The sequence below is a fragment of the Lactuca serriola genome, chromosome 9 (assembly GCF_051521515.1).
Source record: "Lactuca serriola cultivar US96UC23 chromosome 9, Lser_US96UC23_V15, whole genome shotgun sequence".
Classification (NCBI taxonomy): domain Eukaryota; kingdom Viridiplantae; phylum Streptophyta; class Magnoliopsida; order Asterales; family Asteraceae; genus Lactuca; species Lactuca serriola.
Window position 1 is genome coordinate 59236324 of NC_136416.1, and position 24464 is coordinate 59260787.

Sequence of the window (24464 nt, forward strand, 5' to 3'; positions counted from 1 at the left end):
AGAGCAGTGGAAACACAAACGACGACCTATGTGTTATTACATGGTGGAGAGAGATGAAATTGCTCTTGCTTCAGCAGTGTCATGCAGTGAACGCATGTACGCTTAACGAACAATGGCTATCCCTAACTCAAGTCGGGTCAGTTCATGAGTATCAACGATCATTTATTGAGTTGTTAGCCCCATTAAACAACCTACCCAACGATATCACCATGGGCCAATTTATTAATGGGCTCCAAACGGATATAAGGTATGAAGTCCGTTTATTGAATCCTAGATCTGTAGACCATAGCGACCACCATGCTATGTATCTCGTGATTAAGGTAGAAGAGAAATTATGCTCCCATCATCGGAAGACATCAACATACGTACAACATGAGAAACACCCATCAATTGGCTTCAACTAGAACCTTAATCGGACCTCCTTTAATCACTATGGTTAGAAATACAATATTTCCCATAAAAACTCACCGATTCAAAGTCTGACTTCACACAAACACAGGCAACGAACCAAAAGGGTGACAAACAGGTGAAGTTTGAAGGTTATCTGATATTTGATATCACTACAATAAAAATTCGATTTTGCTAGGGAAGGAATCTGTTGCAAAAGCTGAAATTCCGTTGCAAAAGACGAATAACGATGGAATTTGAGACAACACATTTTCGTTCCTAAAAACCCCGCAGCTAGGGTTTGCAACGAAAACAATAATTTCGTCGCAAATGTGACAACAAAATAAAATCAGTTGTAGATGATATTCCGTAGTAGTATTCCATTATGAAATCTGTAGTACTTCCATCACAAATTCCATTATAGTGGAGATCCGTAGCAAATTTTATCGTGATGAATGCCTAGCAAAATCCATGGTGATTAATCCGTAGCAAAATTTGTGATGAATAATCCCTAGCTAAATCTGTTGTGATAAATCCCTAGCAAAATTTGTGGTGATGAATCCCTAATTAAATCCGGGGTGATAAATCCCTAACAAAATCTATGGTCTATATTTTATATGAGATTCCATAGCAAATTAAGTAGGAATATTTTCGTTGCAAAGCTAGATATCAATGGATGGAAAATTAATTTACAAATTAAATCCAAATTATTTTGTACTAATATATAAAAACAAAAATAAAAAAAATATATTACTTATATCATAAAATAAAACAATAAATATTTTTTACATTGAAAATGAAAAGTGACTAATCTAAAATAAATATTTTGCAATAAACAAATTAACACTTTATGATCTACTAGTTTTGTAGTTGTTGAAAAGCACTAATATTCTTATGTTGTGTTGGTCATATTTGGCCTTTATTATCTCCTTAAGTTCCTCATTTTGCTGATTAACAAGCTCCCTTGATTCTTCCAATTCAACATTTTTTTTCTGAAATGTAATTAGATACTACCGTTGTACCGTTAATCATAGGAACCGCCTTTGCATATGAGCCAAATTCATAAAATCTTCTTTTGTTGTCATGACTACCAACAACGTTATAAAATATTAGGCCATCCTCAACTTCTTCACCTATAGCTTCCAACTCTTCCCTTTCTTCCATAAAGGCCGCTTACAAAATAATAATAATTTTAAAAAATATCAAAATTATGAATAACATGAAGTCTACAATATAAAACTTTTCACTGAAATGAATGTTACATGAATTTTTCTATCTTTTTCATTTGTAAATGTGACTCCATTGTGATTCCTCGTATGTGTATACAAGAACAATTCACTGTGGTGAATCACGTCCTAATTTTCTCTTCTGCATAAACATACAAATTCTGATGAACCATTAAAAAAAACTTACCAACCAATAATTTAAAACATATAATTAACTACCTTGAACTCCTCCCAATATAATTCATGTATTTTGTTGCTTATTTTTCTCTAAGTGTACCCTTTGCATCCACTCTTTGAAGAAAGCATTTACTAATATAGCTAGCAAAAAGTTCTGGTGGCCGTAGCCTACAAATAATATGATAGTTTTAGTTTTGAATTCATATGTAGGTGTAGACCAAACGGTTACATATTGAAAAAAAAAACTTGTGTAAGGTATGACTGGTAACTCGCGATTTTTTCCAAACATCAATATTTAAACGCTCATCTAATATTTAAACGCTCATCTGCTCCATGAGAAGAGTAATTGTTTGACAGCTTATAGTTTCTACAACAAATCCATTAGCAATTATAGTGGATGTAGTTGCGGTTGTTGGTTTGGTGATGGGGTATATTTGGGTATGTGTTAGGATAGATGTATCTGTTGCGGATGTGGTGGTTGGTTTAGGTAAGGAGGATGTGGAAGTTACTGTAAGTGTTGATGATACCGGTGTCGATGAAGGTGTTGAGGTTGTGGTAGTCGATAAAGGTGTTGATGATGTGGTAGTCAATGTCGGTGCTGTGTCGATGATGTAGGTACTAAAGTTTTGGTTGTAGATTTAGGTGTTAGGGATGGTGTCGATGATATAGGTGCTGAATTTTTTGTTATAGATGTAGGTGTTGAGGATGGTGTCGATGATGTAGGTGCTGAATTTTTTGTTGTAGATGGAGTTGTTAAGGATATGGTAGTGATCAATGTAGGTGTTGAGGATGGTGTCGATGATTTATGTTTAGAGATTTTGGTAGTATACGTAAGTTTATTGGATGTGGTCAATGATTTTGAGAAGTCGACATCTTCATCAAGCAATTTTTTCTTAAAAATCTTGCAGTTGAAGTCCTGTTGTGGTTCAAAACCTGTGGTGCAATGAATTCTCTTGACTTAACAACGGATGCTCCTTTTGATTTCAAGTTCGACATCTTTCCTGATTCCATGTAAAAAAAGGTAGTCAATACCAATATATTGAAGATGATAAAATCATGATGATCATTCATCTAAAATATATATTTTTATTTACTATTGTTGTGATCATCGTTTCTTGTTCTGTTATCATCATGATTTTATCATCTTCAATAAATTGGTATTGACTACTTTTTTTTCATATAATCAGGAAAGACGACGAACTTGAAATTAAAAGGAGCATCTGATGTTAAGTCAAAAAGATTCATCGCACCTCAAGTTTTGAACCGCAACAGGACTTCAACTGCAAGATTTTTAAGCAAACATTTACTTGATGAAGATGTCGATTTCTCAAAATCATCGACCACAACCAATACACCATCATCAACACCTACATCGATCACTACCACATCCTTAACAAATTCATCTACAACAAAAATTCAGCACCTACATCATAGACACCATCCTTAGCACCTACATCTACAACCAAAAATTCAGCACCTACATCATCAACACCATCCTCAACACCGACATCGACTACCACATCATCGACACCTTCATCGACTACCATAACCTCAACACCTTCATCGACACCGGTATCATCAGCACCTATAGTAATTACCACATCCTCCTTACCTAAACCAACTACCATATCCTCAATAGATACATCTATCCCAACACATACCCCAAAATCTACCATATCACTAACACTAACAACCGTGACTACATCCACAACAAATGTTAATGGATCTGTTGTGGAAACCATAGGCGGTCAAAACAATTCCTCTGCTTATAGACCAGATGGACCCTTAAATATTGATGTTTGGAAAAAACTGTGAGTCACCAATCATACCTTAAACAAGTTTTTCAATATATAACATTTTTTAACACATACATATGAATTCAAAACTAAAACTATCATATTATTTGCAGGCTACTACCACCAGGACTTTATGCTAACTATATTAGTAAATCATTTCTTCAAAGAGGAGATGCAAAAGGGTACACTTAGGGAAAAATAAGCAACGAAATGCATGAATTATATTATTGAGGAGTTCAAGGTAGTTAATTATATGTTTTAAATTATTATTTGGTAAACATTTACATTTAAAATTATGTATATATTCTTATGTGTAGAAAAATTGTTATTGGAATGAACCAAAAAACACACAAGTGAGGAAAGCTTAGGAAAGTAAAGTAGTACAAAGTTATAGCTAATATCTCTACAACATCCGGAACATAAAAAGAAACCAAACTAGCAGGAAAACACCTCATATCACAGTAAAAGTATGGAACTCATAGCAATCAAAATGGAATGCAGATGAATACACGCATAAATCTGATCAGAACAAAATCAATAAGCGTAATGGGGTGGCTGATGAATACAAGCAGAAATCTGATCAGAACAAGATCAATAAACGTAATGGGATGGCTGATGGAATACTACAGCCTACACATAACATTGGATTCACTTCTCATTTGAATGTTGTTTCTGATTTGTTATGTTTTTTTTAATGGTTCATCAGAATTTGTATGTTTATGTTTATGTGTATATATATTTTACATTTTATGGTATTTATACAGAAGAGGAAATTAGGACGTGATATACCACATAGTGAATTGTTTTTGTGCACACATACGAGGAACCACGATGGAGTCACATTTACAAATGAAAAAAGATATAAAAATTCATATAACAATCATGTCAGTGCAAAGTTTTATATTGTAGACTTCATGTTATTCATAACTTTGATATCTTTTTAAATTATTATTATTTTGTAAATGGCCTTTCAAGAAAAAAAGAGTTAGAAGCTGTAGGTGAAGAATTTGAGGATGACCTAATATTTTATGACGTTCTTGCCTTCTTGGTGGTCATGACAACAAAAGAAGGCTATATGGATTTCACTATATGCAAAGGTGGTTCCTATGATTAACAGTACAACGAAAGTATCTAACTACATTCCGGAAAAAAAAATGTTGAATCGGAAGAATTTGGGGAACTTATTATTCAGCAAAAAGAGAAAAATGAAGAACTTAAGGAGATCATGAAGGCCAAAGATGACCAACACAACATAAGAATTGATCAGCTTAATAAACAACTACAATCAACATTGGTTGTTACTAGTGCTTTTCAACAACTACAAAACTAGTAGATCATAAAGTGTTAATTTGTTTATTACAAAGTATGTATTTTAGATTAGACACTTTTCATTTTTGATGTAATAAATATTTATTGTTTTATTTTGATATAAATAATATTTGATTTTTTGTTATTTTTGTTTTTATATGTTAGTACAAAATAATTTGGATTTAGTTTGTAAATTAATTATCCATATGTAGATATCTAGCTTTGCAACGAAAATATTCCTACGTAATTTGCTATAGAATCTGCTATAGAATATAGACCATAGATTTTTCTAGGGATATATCACCACAAATTTAGCTACGGATTCATCACCACGAATTTTGCTAGGGATTCATCACAACGAATTTAGCTAGGATTCATCACCACGGATTTTGCTAGGGATTAGTCACCACAGATTTTGCTAGGGATTCATCACCACAAATTTTGCTAGGGATTCATGACCATAGAACTTGCTACATATCCACTACAACGGAATTTGTGATGGAAGAACTACGGATTTCGCAACGGAATACTACTACGAAATACACGACAGAATACCATCTACAGCGAATTATATTCGGTTGTCACAATTGCGACGAAATTATAGTTTCCATTGCAAACCCTCGCTATGGGTTTTTTTGGGTCGGAAATTGGTAGTTGCAAATTTCATTGCTATTCGTATTTTGCAACGGAATTTCAGCTTTTTGCAACGGATTTCTTTTAGCAAAATCAACTTTTTCTTGTAGTGCTTAATCTATAATGATAATGAGAAGAAACATCTAGCACATTTGGAAGTTCTAGAAACGTTGATCAAACAAAAGCTTTATGCCAGTCCGAGTATGAATTGGGAAAGTCAAAAATTGCATATCCGGGACATGTGATATTTGAACAAGGAGTGACAGTTAACAATGAAAGAGTCAAGGCGGTGGAAGCATGGCCTATCCTCACTAGGGGTGGAAACTCTCGACCCAACCCGTAACCCGACACTGACCCAACCTGAAAATAAATGGGTTTGGGTTGAGACTTTTGACCTGCCAACCCACCAACTTGCCAACCCGTTTATATATATATATATATATATATATATATATATATATATATATATATATATATATATAGAGAGAGAGAGAGAGGGGGGGGGGGGGGAGAGAGAGGTAGGTTCAAATGTGGATGAACAAATATTGTGTGGATGTAGCGATTAATATGAGTCAAGTATTATTTAATTTTAATAATTAATTAACTAAATCATCTACCCTTTAATTTAGGCAAATTACTTTATTTAAAACCTTATTTCCTTTTCAATCGACACCCACACAATCGTATCCCTCCCGTTTTCATTGACCTTGGGCCCCTATTAGTCGACCTTCACGCCGTCGTCGGTCGCCGTAAGCCCTTGAGTTCGTCGTCGATCCTCACTACAGTGTCCGTCGTCGACTCTTTAGTCGTCGACCCTTTCTACCCCTTCATCTGTTCATCAGCAACGCAAAGATTCTAAGTAGAGTTGGGAAAACCCAAAATTTGTTTCATTTTCTTCCGTGTTGGAATCAAGAATCCCGCCCCTTTCCTTGTACTTAATTTCTCCTTTAAAGAAGTCTTACAAAGTTGGATTATACCAATCATTCTCTCTGTTCTTTTCTTAATTTTGACAGGTAAACCCATCAATTTTAATTTCTTGTAGTTACATTCTTCATTGGGTTTAAAGAAGCAACTCTGTCACGTTTCATCTATTTTTTTTCTGCGATAGCCTTGTTTTCTTCTTTAATCGTGTTTTAAGCGTTCAATTTAGTTGTTGTGGGTTTTGTTGTAATGTTTTTCAATTGTTTGAAATCTGTAGAAAGTAATCAGAGTGCAGGTCTGGCTAAATGCTCGTTCAAGCTTGAACACCCATTAGGTATTGTGCCTTCAATCACAATTTCCTTTTCTTTTGTGGTTTTCCTGTTTCATTCTTGATCATTAGATAAGAATATTTGTTTAATTGGGTGTTTCGATGTCTGTTTTCTAAACGATTATTGCATCAAGATGTGCAATTAGATAATAAGATCAATTGCTAAACCTAAATTTCTCCTTTTTGTTTATGTAGAGAAGAGGAAATCGGAATTCTCTTGCATCAGAGAGAAGTATCCAGATAGAGTTTCAGTAAGACATTTTGTTTATTTATCAATCAAACTTTATGCTATTCTATTTGTCTCTTAGCTCTAAAGTAAAATTTTGGTTTTAGGTGATTGTTGAGAAAGCTGAAAAATCTGACATTCCTAATATAGACAAAAAGAAGTAGGGAAAATGACGTATAGGCCCTATAATGTCTCTAGGGTTGACCCATTTAGCCAGTTAACTTATTTTGTGGCTTAATAAGGGAACGAATTAGTCTTTGTCAGGTCGATTAAGTCCTTATTTCAATTTTAAAGGGGTTAGTCGGTCATTTTAAGTCCACCTCCTTCTACTAACACCACATCGGATGCTGACTGTGACTTTCGTCTAATGCCATGTCATTAATTAGTCGCCTCCTTCGTAATGTCGGTATATGCTTTATAAAAGAGCCCTTTTACATCCATTGTTCAACACTTCATCGGTAAACCCTTTTTTGTAAGCTGCTTCTGAATCCTCAAGCATGAAACCCGTATTCTTACAAGTAGATGTCCACTTCCAAGGAATGTTCGCCAGAAACCCCATACGCTACACCGGTGGAATTACTCAGAGGTTTTCGGACATCGATTTCACAGGAATCTACAAGGATGGGTGTGTTGCGTTCATCGAAAGGTTCACTGGGGAAAAGTGTGAGAAGCTCTATTACTGCCAACCTGATATTGATTTTCCAAAAGGTTTGACTATAATTTGCAATGACCCCGATTATTACGACTTCATTGAAATTGCATATGAATGTGGTGTTATACTCCCTATGTATGTAGACCATTTTGGGGATAGTAACATACAGGAATGGTTGGATGAACACACAGACGAGTTTGTTGGTAATGTTGAGGAAGAAGTACTTGATGGTGCAGGACTGGTTAAGGAAGTTGCACCAGGGTATCGGGATGTGGGTGACAGTGACACGAACGATGAGGTAGAGAATGGCGATGATGATGACAACGAGGATGAGGATGTCGATGGCGATGAGGATGACCATCAGAAGCCTCATTTTTTTATAAAGGGTAATGAGATTCAGGTAGAGATGGGTGAGAAAGCAGGTGCAGGTGAGTTTTTCGAAGAAGACATGGGTGACAATGAAGATGTTTATCCCGAATTGCCAAACATTTTCAATGATAAGCTCAATTGGAAGGAGCAGGAACCTGTTTTAGGTATGAGGTTTGAGAGTCCTAAGCAATTGAAACACATGCTTTGTAACTATGCTGTCACGAATGGTTATCAATTATGTTTTGTTAAGAATGATACTAGACTATTACTTGTCAAATGTTGTGATGGCAAATGTACTTTTAGGCTTTGGGGTTCTTGGATGAGTGAAGATAAGTCTTTCCAGATAAAATCTCTTATCAGTGAGCATAATTGTGCAAAGAATTTCAAATTCGGATCAATTGTCATGTCATTTCTTGTGGGGGGATGAAGTTTGTACATTTATCCAATTACATTAGTACTTTACTCTTCACATCTCATGATATTTGCGGTTTTCATCTATATATGTAGGCATTGGCATGTCATTTCTTGTGGGGGGATGAAGTTTGAGGCAAGGAAGATGGACGAGGCGTTTACTGTGGATGTTGAAAAAAAGGAATGCAGCTGCAGGCTATGGCAACTTAATGGATATGGCTGCGTACACTCAGTTGCCACCTTAGCCTACTTAAATTTGACCCCTGACGGTCCATATGTAGATCCAATGTACTTGGCTGCATTATACCATAATACTTACAAACAGCCAATCCATGGGATGAATGGACAAAATATGTTGCCTTCTACTGACTTGATACCCCCTTTGCCTCCATTGAAAAGACGTATGCCAGGAAGGCCAACCATAAAGAGAAGAAGAGATGCTTCTGAACGGATGGGAAAACATACCGTCTGCAAGGCAGGGAAGAAAGTTTCTTGCAACATATGCAAGGAGAAAGGACACAACAAGGCTACTTGTAGTAAAGGTGTAGGAACATCCAAACAAAATGGAACAAAGAAACAAAAAAATGATACCTACGCAGGAGTCTGTAAACGTTGCCACAAGAGTAGGGGATGATGAGGTAATCGTAGATGCTACTGATGCTTTGGATAGGCCTACAGATGAAGAGCGAATGGTGGGAGTCAATGGACGGGATGAAGGGGTGAATGTCAATACTCGAGTTAAGCATGTTAAACCACCTAAAATGCGAAAGAAGTCAGAACGAATCATTAAAGTGAAGCTTGCAAAAAATGTGGGAGGTGAAGGTAGCAGTGTTGCAACGGCCATGGACTTGGATTAAGTAGTTGTTTGTTATTTGTATTGAATGTGTGTTGCAGCAAATGATCTTTGTATGTTCTTTTATGGTGTACTACGAATATTTAGGGGTATTATGGGCATTTTAGCCAAAACAAAGTAAACTGACCATTTATGATGTGGGGGTATTTGAGTTATTATTATTTAAATTGGCCATTTTGGTTGTGGGGGCATTTTAGTCATTAGAAATTAAATTTAACATTTTGGATGTGAGGGCATTTTAGTCATTAGAAATTAAAACCATTTTTGGATGTGGGGGTAATTAAGTCATTACAAAGTAAATTGGCCATTTTGGATGCAGGGGTAATTAAGTCATTACAAAGTAAATTGACCATTTTTCATGCAGGGGTAATTAAGTCATTGTAAAAAACAGGGGACTTGTGACTTAATCCATTCAACATGAAAAGGCTATCTTTAGAAAACTTTATTCCTTTTTTTTTTCCAAAAAAGGTTTGCAGACAAGCAAATATGGTTCAATCGTGTGCAAAGGTATTTTTTGTCCCTTTTCCCAAACTGCACCATTTGTGGTCCCTGTCTATGCGCATAAAGAAGGTAAATTCATTTTGATTTGTCTTGTGGTGCCGTCCCGGTCGATGAAACATATATAATACCCAAATGTTTCTTTCTTTCATGCATACATACAGATACAGGTGAAAGACAAATTTTTTTTTAATAATAACATTTTAAAACACAATTCACCCTTGGGTTTGTTTACATCGCTTTCTGCTATTCAATAACCTATTACAGAGATCATCGACAAAAAACTTCATCAAAAAACGATGACAATCAGCAGCCCAGCAACACCACCATCAAATCTACAGACCAACATCACAAACTAATACCAGCAACCCACACAAAATCTACTACTAATATTGACACTAAACAACATAGGCAACACACCAAAACACAAACCCAGGAGTGAAATGCTTCAACCTAGACAAATTTTTTTACTTAAACACCAAATACGTCACCACAGACGCACAAACAACACCAAAAATCCCAACACAAGACATCAGCTTCTTACGTTTGTTGTCCTTGAAGACCATCTTCACATATGCTCCTTGCAGAGAAACGAAATGATTTTTAAGATCAGCAACCATATGTGAGATATCCATCTGACCAGCGTGAACGTCATCGACCTCAAGGTTCATGGCATCTAAGTGTCGATTAACTGCGGAGCTCACGCAACTGGTCTTAGAAGTCCTCCCGTATAAGAGACAGTTTCGTCTGGGTTTGCAGTAAACTGATGGCCATGGCTTCGTTGGTTACACCATTCGAATGATTGTCATCCATGTGACGGACGTAATTTGGAGACCAGCTGTGTTCTGCACGTTCGCTCGAAGCCATTTTGGAGTAAACTTAGAGACGAGATTGGGGTAATGAAGTTTGCAGATGTGCCCTTTTAGGTCAAGGAAGTCTTCATTTTATATGGAGGCGCTAGAACTGTCGATCCTTGCTCCTTACGATTCGCCTTCAATACGGTGTCGTTGCGGTTGTTGGACGATTTAACTTCTTGCCATGTCATCGCTTACGTGTTAAGCTAGGTTTATGTGGCAACGTTAACCGGCTACAATAGGTAAAAGGGACTATATTGTTAGGTAACAAATAATTCGATCCCTTATTAAGCCACAAAATAAATTAAGTGGCTAAATGGGTCAACCCTAGAAACATTATAGGGCCTATACGTCATTTTCCCAAAAGAAGTATGAATGTTAACCTTTCCCATTTGTTGTATCTATGTTAGTTTATATAGGATTATATGAAAGAAATAACAAACTACTTTCATCGATTTGATTAGATCACTACAGTTTTTACATTTTCTTTTTATGGTGTCATTTATATAAAAAGATATGAATGTGATAGGACCCACAAAATGGTAACAAGTTAATGTTTTTATTTCAGATATCTAGTTCCAGCTGATTTGACCATTGGTCAATTTATGTATGTTGTTCCAGCTGATTTGACCAATGGTGGATGGAATATAACAACATGAAACAAGAATGAGAATGAAGATTCTTTCATGAACGACATTGTACTCTTATAGAATGAAGATTTTTTCAAGAATGACTCACTATGAAGCTTGTATTCTAATAGAATGTGGCAAAAATTCAAAAAATAACATTGTATTTTTATAGAATGTGACGGTAAAAATTATTTTTTTGTTTATTTTTTGACCTTAGATTCTTCAATAATGTTAATAATATATGATTATTCTTTAAGAATGTTGTTGTTCTACAACTCATGGTTCAAAAATTTGTTATTCTTCAAAATGTTCATTTAATCAGAATTTGTATTCAATCAGAATACATATTCTATTAGAATATATATTTTAAACTCTTGGTCCATATTCAACCCTACATCCATACAATACTTACCATCCACATTATAACCTAGCCCTATATATATATATATATATATATATATATATATATATATATATATATATATATAGAGAGAGAGAGAGAGAGAGAGAGTCAGGTTCTTTTGAGAACCAAAAGATGTGTAAGCTTACGAACTCATAATCAGCTCATCGTTTTTCAACACCAAAAACATCAATCTTCTCTAAATGGTGTGTCTAAGCCATATTTAGGCTTTAAAAAAGATTTGACGGTTTTTTTATATGAGTTGTGATGAGCATAATCAACAGTTGTACGAATTGCTAATGAGCACAATCAGCAATCATATGGACTGCTGATCAGCACAATCAGCAGTCATATGGACTGCTTATTATGCTCATCAACAGTCCATATGACTATTGATTGTGCATACATGCAAATTTCGAAAGTAAAAAAAATGTCAAATCTTTTTTTAGCCTAGATTTGGCTTAGATGCATCATTTGGAGAAGATTGGTGTTTTTGGTGTTGAAAAATGATGAGTTTATTATGAGTTTGCAAGTTCTCACAAATCTTTTGGTTCGTACAATAACTCAATATATATATATATATATATATATATATATATACACACACACACACACTTAAAAACAATAGATATATTTAATTATTAATGAAATCTTATTTCCTTCCGTAATATTTCGTATCATTGTATTCATTCGCCTTCCATATTTGTATAATCGTGTGTTTAGTTTTTTTGCGATGCCCTAATCAAAAAAGAAAACACACATACTCACAAGTCACGAACGAAGAACGCATTCATCAGTGTTATATGTTCAGACTACCACTTGGCTGACGGCCGCTCATCGCCGATTTGTCGATCGCCTACTATCCTACATGTCATCACCAACCGACACAAATCGACCACTCTCGCTCACTTGCTCCTATGTCTGCTCCGACCCTAAATCGACAATTATATGACTTTATGTTTAAAACATTTTTTATGTTAATAACTTTAATCACTTTATGACTTTACGTTGAAAAAACCTCGGTTTTTTAAAATGTGTCGCTTAGTTATTAAACGGGTTTTGCATGTTGGGTTCAACCCACTAACTTGTAAACCCGCAAACACATATACTTAAATGGGTTAGGTTGGGTTGTGGTTTCCAACCTGTCAACCCAACCCATATATTATATTAGGTTGGGTTGAGTTTATGTTTTCTGACCCACCAACCCATTACTTGAACCCAACCCGATTGTAAGGCCTAATCCTCACTACCATTAAAGAGCTCTGCGGATTTTTGGGACTTACAAGATATTGTAGAAAATTCATATCCTGTTTCACAAGCATTATAACCCCTATTACAAATCAGCTTAGGAAGGATTGTTTCGGGTGGAATTCCTAAGTGTCTAAGGCTTTTAACACCCTTAACTCTCAAATACTAACAATGCCAACTTTTTCAAAACCTTTTATAATTGAAACGGATGCATCGGAGACGGGCTTAGTAGTTGTGTTAATTCAAGATGGCACACCCTATAGCTTATTACAACCATGTGTTGGGGGTTAGAAATCGAATGAAGTCGATTTATGAAAAAGAGTTGACGGAGATTGTCCTCGCAGTCAAGAGATGGTGTCATTATCTCATGAACCGACTTTGTGTGATCCAAACTGACCAATATAACCTAAGTATCTAATGGAACAATGTGAAGTAGGCCCAGAGTATCAAAAAAAATGGATGTACAAGTTATTATTAGTTTGATTTTGAAATTCACTATAAACTGACAAGGCAGCGGATCCCCCTTCCCAAGATTTACTACGAGCCCATAATTGGGTGTTATCACAACAACTTGGTCCATTCCCATGGATGACTTTGAAAAAAATCGCGGCTGACCTTTTCATACAACAGGTGAAAGATGAGATAACCAATGGGGAAAAAGTACATCCGGATACACCATAGAAAATGGAAGGCTATTGTACAAGGGCAGAATGGTCATACCATAAATTTTGACCTTTTGACCTTGAGGACAAAGTCAATCTTTAGGAAAGGAGTCATGTGGTGCACCCACCAATTCAATTCATGTATAAGAGGAGAAAACAACAAAAAGGACACGTTAAAAAGGGACCACGGCCAACCATCAGGTAGCAACAATCGTGAGGACAAAACAAGGGCAAAATGGTAAGTAGTGCAAACGTTTTCATCACTGAGTATATATGATAGCAAAAGGACCTAGAGAGCATCATTAGAGAATATTAGAAGTTTCTTTCATTTTAGAGATCATTAGCTTCTCAAAGTGCCAATCCTATCTTATTTTCCTTGTTATTTCAATATTATTCCTCTGTTTTCATTCTATAATTATTTCAAAAAGCAATACAAACTATCTTGAATCTGTTAGATTTTCTTCTATCTTAGTTCACTACAGTAACATTATGAATTTGATTGTCCAAGATGGTTTAAGTCACATAAGAACATGTTGAATTTGATAGAGGTGTCGAATTTGTTACAGGTGCAGTGAAATATATTCGTCAATTTCCGTCTAGATTTGGTCGATTGAAACAGTATGTGAAGATTAAAAAGTATAAAACTAACAAAGTTTGGCTTTGTCCTTACAAGATAGTATTATACCTATTTGATGTAAGAAACAGCTTAACTTTATGAAAGATCATTTTATAGGTACGATTGAGAACGCCATTTTAGGGATGATTTTCAGAAAAAAAATGGCGTCAACATCATTGGTTCGTACAAATGTTAGAAAAACAGTGGCTTCCTTAAACTTTTACATGACCTTACTTTGAAAGTTTTCGGTACACATTATGTAACGCCAAACTTTTTTGGATCACATTAATTCTATTTTTTGCGGTTTTGAAGAAATTCTTAAATGGGGCTAACGATATCAATCTTCTTCATATGGCCAAGTTAATGAAAAGTAAATTTGATAAACACTATAGAAATATTGAGAAGTTCCATATGTTGTTGTATGTTGTTTTCGGTTATTATCCAAAAAAAAGTATTTGGAGGTTTTGCTTTTAGAGGTTTATGGAAAAGTTGATGAAGTATCAATTCTTAACATTGTTATAAATGCTATCGAGGAACTGTTTAAAATCTAATAAAATTATTCTTTTATTCCACATTCTATTTCTAGAGCTTCCTAAACTTGATCATTAACACCAGCCAATATCGAGCCTGAAATGTTCGTAAAAGAATTTTCTTAATGAAGATGACGATGAAAATAGGTAGTTGTAGAGTGAGTGAAGATGATAAAACCAATTCTCCAAAGTCTGACATCTTGAATTGGTGGGTAGGGGGGTATAGCCCAAGGTTTCCAATTTATTAAATAGGTCTTGGCGATTCATGTGGCTTCGGAGTCGGGTTTTAACACAAGCGGAAGAGTTTTAAACCCATTTAATAATTCTTTGACTCCTAAAATGATTACATGTTTGGTTTATTCACAAGATTGGGTCCGTGAAAGTTCGATCCCTATGGATATTTAGGAAAGTTGGGAAAATCCTAAAGCTATTGAAGAAGGTAATCCTGTTGCTTTTAACACTAAATGTTTCAATAAATATTTGACATAACTGTTTTATATTGTCAAATTGTAGACCTTGACAAAGATGATGTGGCAAAAAATTTAAGTCATAGCAAAGGTCGACCAAGACAACCCGAGATTCTTTTACTTGAATATTTGGACTTTGGTTACATGGTTAGTATGTTGAACTTGATCACTTGATAATTTGATTTAAGTTTGGTTTGATTCATATATTGTCCTGGATTTATGTTAGTTATATTGATTTTACTTCAACTATCAAACTACTTAAATTTTAGAAAGATTTAGAGTGCGTTTGGTTGCGGGAAATTTTTTAGTTTTCCATGAAAATTTTCAAATAAAAATGAAAATTTTGGAAACGCGTTTGGTTGATTTAGTTTTCAAAATCCAAGAAAATGAAAAAATTTGTTTTCCAAATTGTATGTAAATTAGGAAAATGATTTTTACAGATTTTCAAAGTTTTCTAAATTTCTAAGATGGAAAATGAAAAGTTCACCGGTCCAACCAAACGCTTTTTCTAAAATTTTCATTGAAAACTGAAAATGAAAACTCAACTTTATTTTCTGAAAATGAAAACAGTTATCCACAACCAAACGGACTCTTAGTTTCATTGGTGTTTTCACACAACAAGTGTTGTTTCTTACTTCTACTATTGTTATATTCATGTTTCTATAAACCAACTTTTATTGACCAAAATAAGGGAATACTCGATTTCAGTCACTGGTTTCTAAGCTTATGACAAATTTTAAATTTGTATATGTAGTTTTACAACTATTCACCAAAGAGATCATAAGAGAAATAGTCAACAAGTGTTACACTGACCTTTGATCTTTTTGAGATGAGATCCCAAGATGTTAATCTTCGGAATAAATGCATGTGTTTCTTTTTACTTATGTGAAATTCATACTAAATAAACAGGATGCATATCTAAAAAATAATAAAAACTTGAAAAGAAAAGAAAGCATACCTACACAACAAGCAGGCTTGCAAAAATAGATAAATCTCCGTCTCTAGTCTAGCTTTTGATCCAGAAGCAGGTATTATCATGTTCCTTTTCATCCCCAAACATGCTTTACACTAATGCAAAAGCACAAGAAAATTGAAGCACGTTCACAAAATATTGAAAAAAAAAAAAAAAAAAAAAGGCAAGCAATAGAGCGGCATTTATAGCCATGATGTAAATACATAATCAAATGAAATTGTTTTTAGATATTAAAAAGAAGTGCACTTGGAAAAGAAGTGTACATTCATAGTTGTGATAGTCTTCAAGGACCATTTGTCAGAACGATAGAATAAGACAGAACAAATTGTATTGTATTTGGCATGCATTGAACTCTGGGATCGATGTAAATGGGACAAAAATTACATGTTTTTTGTCCCAGTCTGCACCCATGCCAGATAAGCATGGGAGGTCATTGCTCTGGCAGGGTGAGGCATGGCCCAAACCCCTCATCGGGGGCGCCCTAATCCAAAACCCTCATCAAATTGTTGTTGTTGAGTCTGCAAACACATGTCATTCAAGGAACAAACTTAGCAATTAACATATTGAAAATATATGCAAAATCTAGCTAAATTCGGCCACATGTCATCCCAAAGTACTAGAAATATGTTACCTGTGCCAATTGTTGGTGTATGTGTTCATGAGGATGGATGAATGTCATCCCAGGCTGCTGAGAAGGGTACTGCATGTATACACCATGATCATGATTAAATGGAGTCACCGTTGACTCTGAAGGTCTGTAACCACGTAAGGATGGTGCAACCCATTGAGGTTGGTGTTCAGATGGAGCCCTATGAGTTGACCCAAGTTGTGGAAACTCGGTGTTGTAGTTCAAGACAGGTGTGTACATTGGTTGTACAAGATACGAGCCTACATTAAACCCAAAGCCCGGATCAAATCTTTGTATGTATCTGTCATAGATTCTATCATAATCGGGATCCTTTCTTTCAACTTCATGATCACGAAAGATAGCCACTCTACTATTACTTGTACACCTTACATTATCCATGTCTTCTTCTAATGAACTGCTTGCATTGAAGCAGAATATTCTTGCTCGTGCACGATTATATTCTTCTTTTCTCTCCTCCACACTTTTTAAGCTATTGCTCTTTGGTGAATTTGAATTTGGTCCACAAGAAATCTGTGATGTTTTATTTGGCCTTTGTTTGATTGCAACCTTGACAACTTTGGTGGTGGAGTTATGGGTGGATTGTTTTATAGGGATATCAGCCAAACGTATTAGAGGAAGATGGGATTCAGAAGTCTTTTGGATGATAATTTTGGAACCAGAATCATCAGGAAGGTTTTTGTCTGGTGATACCATGGAGTGAAGAGAATAGTGATGAGCCAGACGATGTGCAGCTAACCTCAGATAAGAAGTTTGCAGCTGTTGGAACTCCATTTGTTGTTGTGAAGGATCTCTAATGAACTTCTCTACCTCCTGCTCCAATCTTAGCACTGAAATTCACATAAACATTAATGTTGATGGAACTTAGTAGTAACAGATTCATAAGAGTTCCTGGAAAAGCATTATGATGATTGAAAAGAACTAGTCACAGGATACACACCTACTAGACGTTCCCTGGGATTTTGTACAGCTTCACGGCGAACTGATCAACAGAATTCACCATGTCCTCCAGTACACCACCATACGATGACCTTGCCGGAGTGAATTCTGAACGAGACGAAGTAGAAGGCAAAGTGGGGGATGAGTTGTTGGATTCCCGCTTAGAGGAGAGCATTAACCTGCTCATGGTAGCGTCTATGTCGGCAACTTCCCATGAATCCGGCGGATCTCCTTCAAATCCTCCTCCGAGATTGTCTACTAAGTCCGTCATGGCGCTGGTGGTGATTGTAATAAGCGATTGACAGCTCAGGGTTGAGTGTTGGAGGCGAAATCATTAATAGATTGGTGATTATGATGACGGTGGTCTCAGGTGATCTGAGATCGAAGAAGAAACCCTACGTAAGAAGATTTTGAAGGATTTCATGAGAGAAGCAACGATGATCGACAGTTTGATCGAAGAGGACGAAAGGTTTCACGGAAGAAGAAGTGCGGGGCAGGATTAACAATTTAGCCCAGCATAATTTAAATTTGGGATAATGATTTATACCCTTTGTACATATTTGTAGTGACGAGGATGGAGTTTGGGTTGTTTTTTTTTTTTTTTTTTTCTAAAACCAAACCAAACCGTAGAAAGTCGGTTTTTAGGTTTTTAAATTCATATAGGTTTGATTTTTGCATGGTTTAGTTTTTACGGGTTATGTTTATGGGTTTTCGGTTTTAAACCATGAGTTTATGAGCTCTTGTTTTTTTTTTTCTAGTTTTTAGGTTCAAATCCAGTGAAAGTGATAAATAGTTTTGTATTTACTTTAAATATACTAAAATCAATAGTATGGATTCTAGTATTCTAAAAACATAAAAGTGTTCAAAAGATCAAAGTTTAACAACATTAACAGTTCGTTGAAAATAAACATAAAATACTAAATAGATAAAGTCTAAAGTCTAAAACTAAAAGTTTAAAACATAATAAATAATATATACGTGGGTCGGTTCAGTTTTACCGTCGGTTATTGCTTTGGTTTCGGTTTTTCGGTTTCGGTTATGTCGGTTTTCTCCAGTTTTTTGGTTTTCGGTTCAGTTTTTTCTCATCCCTACATATTTGGTCACTTAACATTTTTTCATACATTGTTAACCATTAAACTTGTTTCTTAGTTTAAAATATACCATTACGACAGGTAATAGATGGGTTTTTCGGTTTCCGACATATTTTCCGACCAAGTATGATTTTTTCGAATTTGAAAAATGGTTTTCTTGAGCAAGAAAAACCTTTGAACTGCAAGTCTGAAAACATAGTGTTCTTGAGTAGTTCTTAAAACAATTTTTCAAAAATCGTAAACATTAGAACTCGATCTTGCAATAGAGCAACCTAGAAATCATAAACCCACTAAAATGTTGGTGTTCCTAAAATCGTAAACCCCTACTGAAATCATAAACCCATAACATAATCTTGAAGTTCTTGAAATCATGAGTTCAATGGGTTTTCGAGTTATAAAATTGTTCGGTGGGTTTTTTGAGTTATAAAATTGTTTCAAATAATCAAGGGTTTCATGTTCAAAATATGAAATGAAGCTTCAAAATCTGAAAGTAAGCTTGAAATACGAAGCTCGAAATGTTTATGTGTTTATGTTTCAGATCTTAGAACCCAAATAAGTCTAGAAAAAAAAAGTGTCCTTCAAGAACTTCATTCATTGGAAAAATCATGTTTGGCCACAGAAAATGACTGGAAAATTCATAGTTTGTCGGAAACCGAAAAAAACTTATTATTATCGGTCATAATGGTACGTTTTAAACAAAAGAACAAGTTTAAGGGTTAATAGAGCACACAAAAAAAAGTTATGTGACCAAATATGTACAAATGGTATAGTTGGTTACCCTCTCAAGTCATTATCCCTTTAAATTTTAAAGACCCGAACAATTTAGAAAATACTTTGGTTCCCGGGTAATGTTTTAAGAATTTGGTTTTTACATTGGTTTTTGGTAGGGCTGTCAAATCGGGTAGTCGTGTCGTGTTTTTGTCTGACATGACACAACACGACAAGGTTTTATATAACACGAACACGACACGATGTCGTGTTTTTTTTTCATTAACACGAAAACGAACAAATTGAAACACGACAAAGATAATATTACATAACTATTAGTGTATTTCATTCATACTTAAAAATATATAACACGGCAAAAAACGACAAACACGAAAAACACGACAACCATATGTTTAATCGTGTCAATTTCGTGTCGATTTATGAACACGAACACGACACGACATCGTGTTTTTTAATTTTGGCATGAACACGATACGAACACGAATTCGAATTTTGATTTCGTCCCGATTTCGTTTTGTTTCGTGTATTTTTGTCGTGTCACGTCATAAATTGACACCCCTAGTTTTTGATTGAACCCATTCGGTCAATTGAATTGTAAAATATTTATGGTTTTTTTTTCCTGTATATATAGCTCTGAAAAAGATCATGAATTTTATTAAACAAAATATATACACAATGAAGAAGTCTACATAGATGTAAAAAACTATCAAAGTTTGTTATGCAAAATGCCTCATTTCTATATGTTTTAATTCAATTTAAATGGTTAAATCAGGTTTTAAGTTTTAACGGTTCAATTTAACCAGTTCAACCAAGTTTTTATAAAAATAAGTCATTTCGTTCGGGCGTAAAACCGATGTGCCAATGTGGGACTAGCCCACTTGGTAGAGGTTTTGCCTCTTAGATTGGAGGTTCGGGTCTAATCTGGGCGTTGATGATTTTACTAACTTCTAACTAGTAACCATCCGTTCAAAAAAAAACATAAAATTGGTGTTAAGTGAATTGCTCCCCTCCCTAGTTCCCAATCCAACCGATTGGACCTGTCGAAGTTAACATGACTTCATGATAGAGTTGAACGAGAAGAGAGGAAGAGTATGTTGGAGGTGGTTCATCACAAGGAAGCAAAAAAGGAAAGAGAGGAAAACGGGGCCAAGGTGGTTGTTACTGCCTCCCCGGTCAATGTCACTACTCCATTCAAGCATGCATGTGAACACCGTAGAAAACAAGGTTTACTACTTCGATAATGTTTCTACATTGGGTTCGTGTATACTAATAAGCAAGTTATTGGTTAAAGTGGAATAGCATCGGCTCATGGGGCACAGTTTCGTTTTGTTGTTTTCTGGTACGTTAATATTACAGTTTATGATTGTTTAATCACCTGATTGGTATTTAGAATAAGTATTACTCATCCCTTTAATTTTTTTCTTTACCCATAATGTACCCATCATAACACTCTTGTATATAGTTCTGAAGTATTAATGAATACAGTAAGCTTTCAGTTATATGGTATCAGAGCGAAGAATTCAAAGATTCCGTTCAATTCTTTGATTGATTTCTTCAATCAATTTCATTCTTCCAATTAGTTCTTCGTACTGATTGTGCACCTTTGTTCAGTTCTTGTTAATTTCTCAGATTAAGTTCTTGTTCTTCTGATCTAATTCGTCATACCGACTGTTACCGATTCGAGCTCTTCTACATCTTCTATTGCTCCGATTGATGACAGAACACATCCATACTACTTACATCACTTCGATAGTCTTGATTTGTTCTCATTTCTCAAATTTTGATCGGAGACAACTACAATTCACGGAGTCAACCAATGCAGATCGCTTTATTTGTGAAAAACAAACTCGGATTCATCGATGGATCTCTTCCAAAACCTATCTCTTCAGATTCAACTTTCAGTGCCTGGATGAGAACTAACAAGCTTGTTATTTCATTGATCTTGAATTCTGTTTCTAAGGAGATTTCCACCAGTGTGATGTTCACTAAGAATGTGTTGATATTTGGAAGGATTTAATTGCAAGATCGTTTCCAGCAAAGTAGTGGCCCCCGCATCCATCAAATTCAGAGAGAACTTGTCAACATGTCTTAGAATCAAGACTCTATAGGAGTCTACTTCACAAAATTAAAGTCATTATCCGAAGAAATCGTCAATTTTCGCCCTCATTGCACCTGCAACAAATGTACCTGCAATGGAATCCAAGAGATAGAGAAGTACTTTCAAGCTGAGCATATAATGAATCTTTTGATGGATTAAATGAGTCATTCTCTCAAACTAGAGGTCAAATTCTCCTCATGGATCCTTTACCTTCTATTAATCGTGTTTTCTCTTTGCTTGCTCAAGAGGAAAAACAAAATCAATTTCTAATGATTCACAGCAAATTGTTGCCTTTCTTGCCAAGGCCAATCAATCTCGTAAATTTGCTAATAACAACAGAAATGGAAATAGAGAAAATCCATTTTGTTCTTATTGCAAATTTCATGGACATACCATTGACAAATGTTACAAACTACATCGTTACCCACATGGATATAAACCTAAACCAAAGACAGCTTTTCATGCTGCTGTTGTTATGAATGAAGATGTCAATCGGAAAGGTGATCCTAATGATACTCTTAGCAACATGTTCAGAGGATTCTTTTAACGACGATTTCAACAAGTTCTATATGCTCTTTCTTCTCATATGATTTTTGTTAATCCAAGTGACGATACTTCAACACGTAAATGTTATTATATTTCTATTAAGCATGGCTCAAAGTCCTCCTTATGGATTTTAAATTCAGGTGCATCTCATCATATTTGTCATGATATATATCTTTTCCATAATATATGTACGGTTCATAGATATACAGTTACTCTTCCCAACAAGATTAAATTACATGTCAAGTTAATTGGAGATGTTAGATTGGATCCTATTCTCATACTCAAGAATGTTCTCTATGTTCCTGAATTTGATATGAACCTTATATCAATCAGTGCTTTAACAAGAAGAAAAAGATTTGCTGTCCATTTCAAATGCAATCATGCTTTGATTTAGGATATCAAGCTCATGAAGATGATTGGCAGGGTTGAGATCGATGCAGGTCTATATATATATATATATATATATATATATATATATATATATATATATATATATATATATATATATATATATATATATATATATATATGTGATGGGAAATGGTACTATAAGTAAAAAATCACATCAAAGTAGCTCAAGAGTTAATGTTGTTTCTCCAGATGTTTGGCATAAGAGGCTTGGTCATCCCTCAAATAAAAGGATGTTTCATATTAAAGATTTGCTTAATATTTATGTACCTTTGAATACAAACAATCCACATTTTCATGTTTGTCCCTTAGCTAAACAGAAGCAACTCCCTTTTCAATCTTTTAATCATATTCGTGATGAATTGTTTGATATGATTCACTGTGATATTTAGGGTCCATACACCTTTCCACCTCATAATGGATACAAGTACTTTGCTACTTTGGTTTATGATCATAGTAGGTATACATGGTATACTGTAATATTTAGGGTCCATACACCTTTCCACCTCAACGTTTATTTAGTATGTTCCCTGATTATCTACATTTTCGTTCCTTTAGATGTTTAGCTTAGGCTTATACTCTTACCAATAATCGTTTGAAATTTGATCCCAGAGCTAGAGTGTGTGTTTTTATTTGATATCCCCCAAGTATGAAAGCCTACAAGATTCTTGATTTCCATACTAATCAGGTTTTTTCTATTCTAGAGATGTGGTGTTTCATGAACAAATATTCCCTTTTTTGTCCCCAAAAACCATTCATACTCAATCTGATCCTTTTCAACATATTGTTTTGCCTCACCTTTCTAATAACAATAATTCCATTCCTGAGTATGACTCCATTCCGTCACCCATTTCATCTTATGATTCAGTTGTTCCTGAATTTGAACAACTTAATACATTAAGAAGAACCACTCGTGTGTCTAATCCTCCTTATCTAAGAGATTTTCATTGTAATTACATGTCTCATTCAGTTGATTTGGATAATACTTCTATTTCATATACTCATTACCCTCTATAAGATGTCTTATCTTATGATAAACTTTATCATATACATAGAGTTTTTGCTATGTCTATTTCAATTAATTTTGTGCCCAAACATTATAATCAAGCATTCTAATATCCCGAATGGTGTAATGCCATGGATTGTGAATTGAGTGTTATGAAGACAAACAACACATGGGATGTCATTCCTTTACCAAATGACAAGAATTTAGTAGGATGCAGATGGATTTACAAGATAAAATATGGTAGTGATGAAAAGATTGAAAGATATAAAGCCAGACTTATGGCAAAGGGTTTCAGTCAGAAGGAAGGAATCGACTATTTTGAGACATACTCACTGGTGGCTAAATTGGTTATAGTCAAGATGTTTCTTGCAATTACAACAATAAAGAAATGGAACTTGGTGCAACTAGATGTTAATAATGTGTTTCTCAGTGGAGAATTACATGAAGAGGTATTCATGGACATACCAGCTGGTCTTGATGTTTCTCATTGTCCTAAAATGTAACATCCAAAATTTCAAAACAATTAAAACTTTTCAAAATCACCCATTTTATTAACATTGTTACAAAAAGGTTTTCAATACATTATTTAACAGAGTAATTTCCCAGGTTCATATCATAAAACACCAACGCGAGGAACGGTATGATCACGCCCTTGCCTTGCCACAGACTCTTGAGAACCTGAAACATAAAACCACAACTGTAAGCCCGAAAGCTTAGTGAGATACCCCCAGAATACCAACCACATATACGCCTTTCCAGGCCCTGACCTTCCGGTCCATGTGTCTCAGGGGACTTCCGTCCCTGCTGGGTAAACCTTCCGGTCCTACCCACGCCGAC

At 35.0% G+C, this 24464-nt stretch overlaps 1 pseudogene across 1 annotated transcript; it reads right to left on the reverse strand.

Annotated features, from left to right (window-relative positions):
* Window positions 1-1298: 1298 nt before the first annotated feature.
* On the reverse strand, window positions 1299-18253 carry LOC145077172 (uncharacterized; annotated as a pseudogene). The gene is made up of 4 exons (XR_013692996.1): window positions 17751-18253; window positions 16796-17640; window positions 16150-16259; window positions 1299-1559 (listed from the first exon to the last, which is right to left on the reverse strand). The product of XR_013692996.1 is annotated as an uncharacterized LOC145077172 (transcript).
* Between the last annotated feature and the right edge of the window lie 6211 nt (window positions 18254-24464).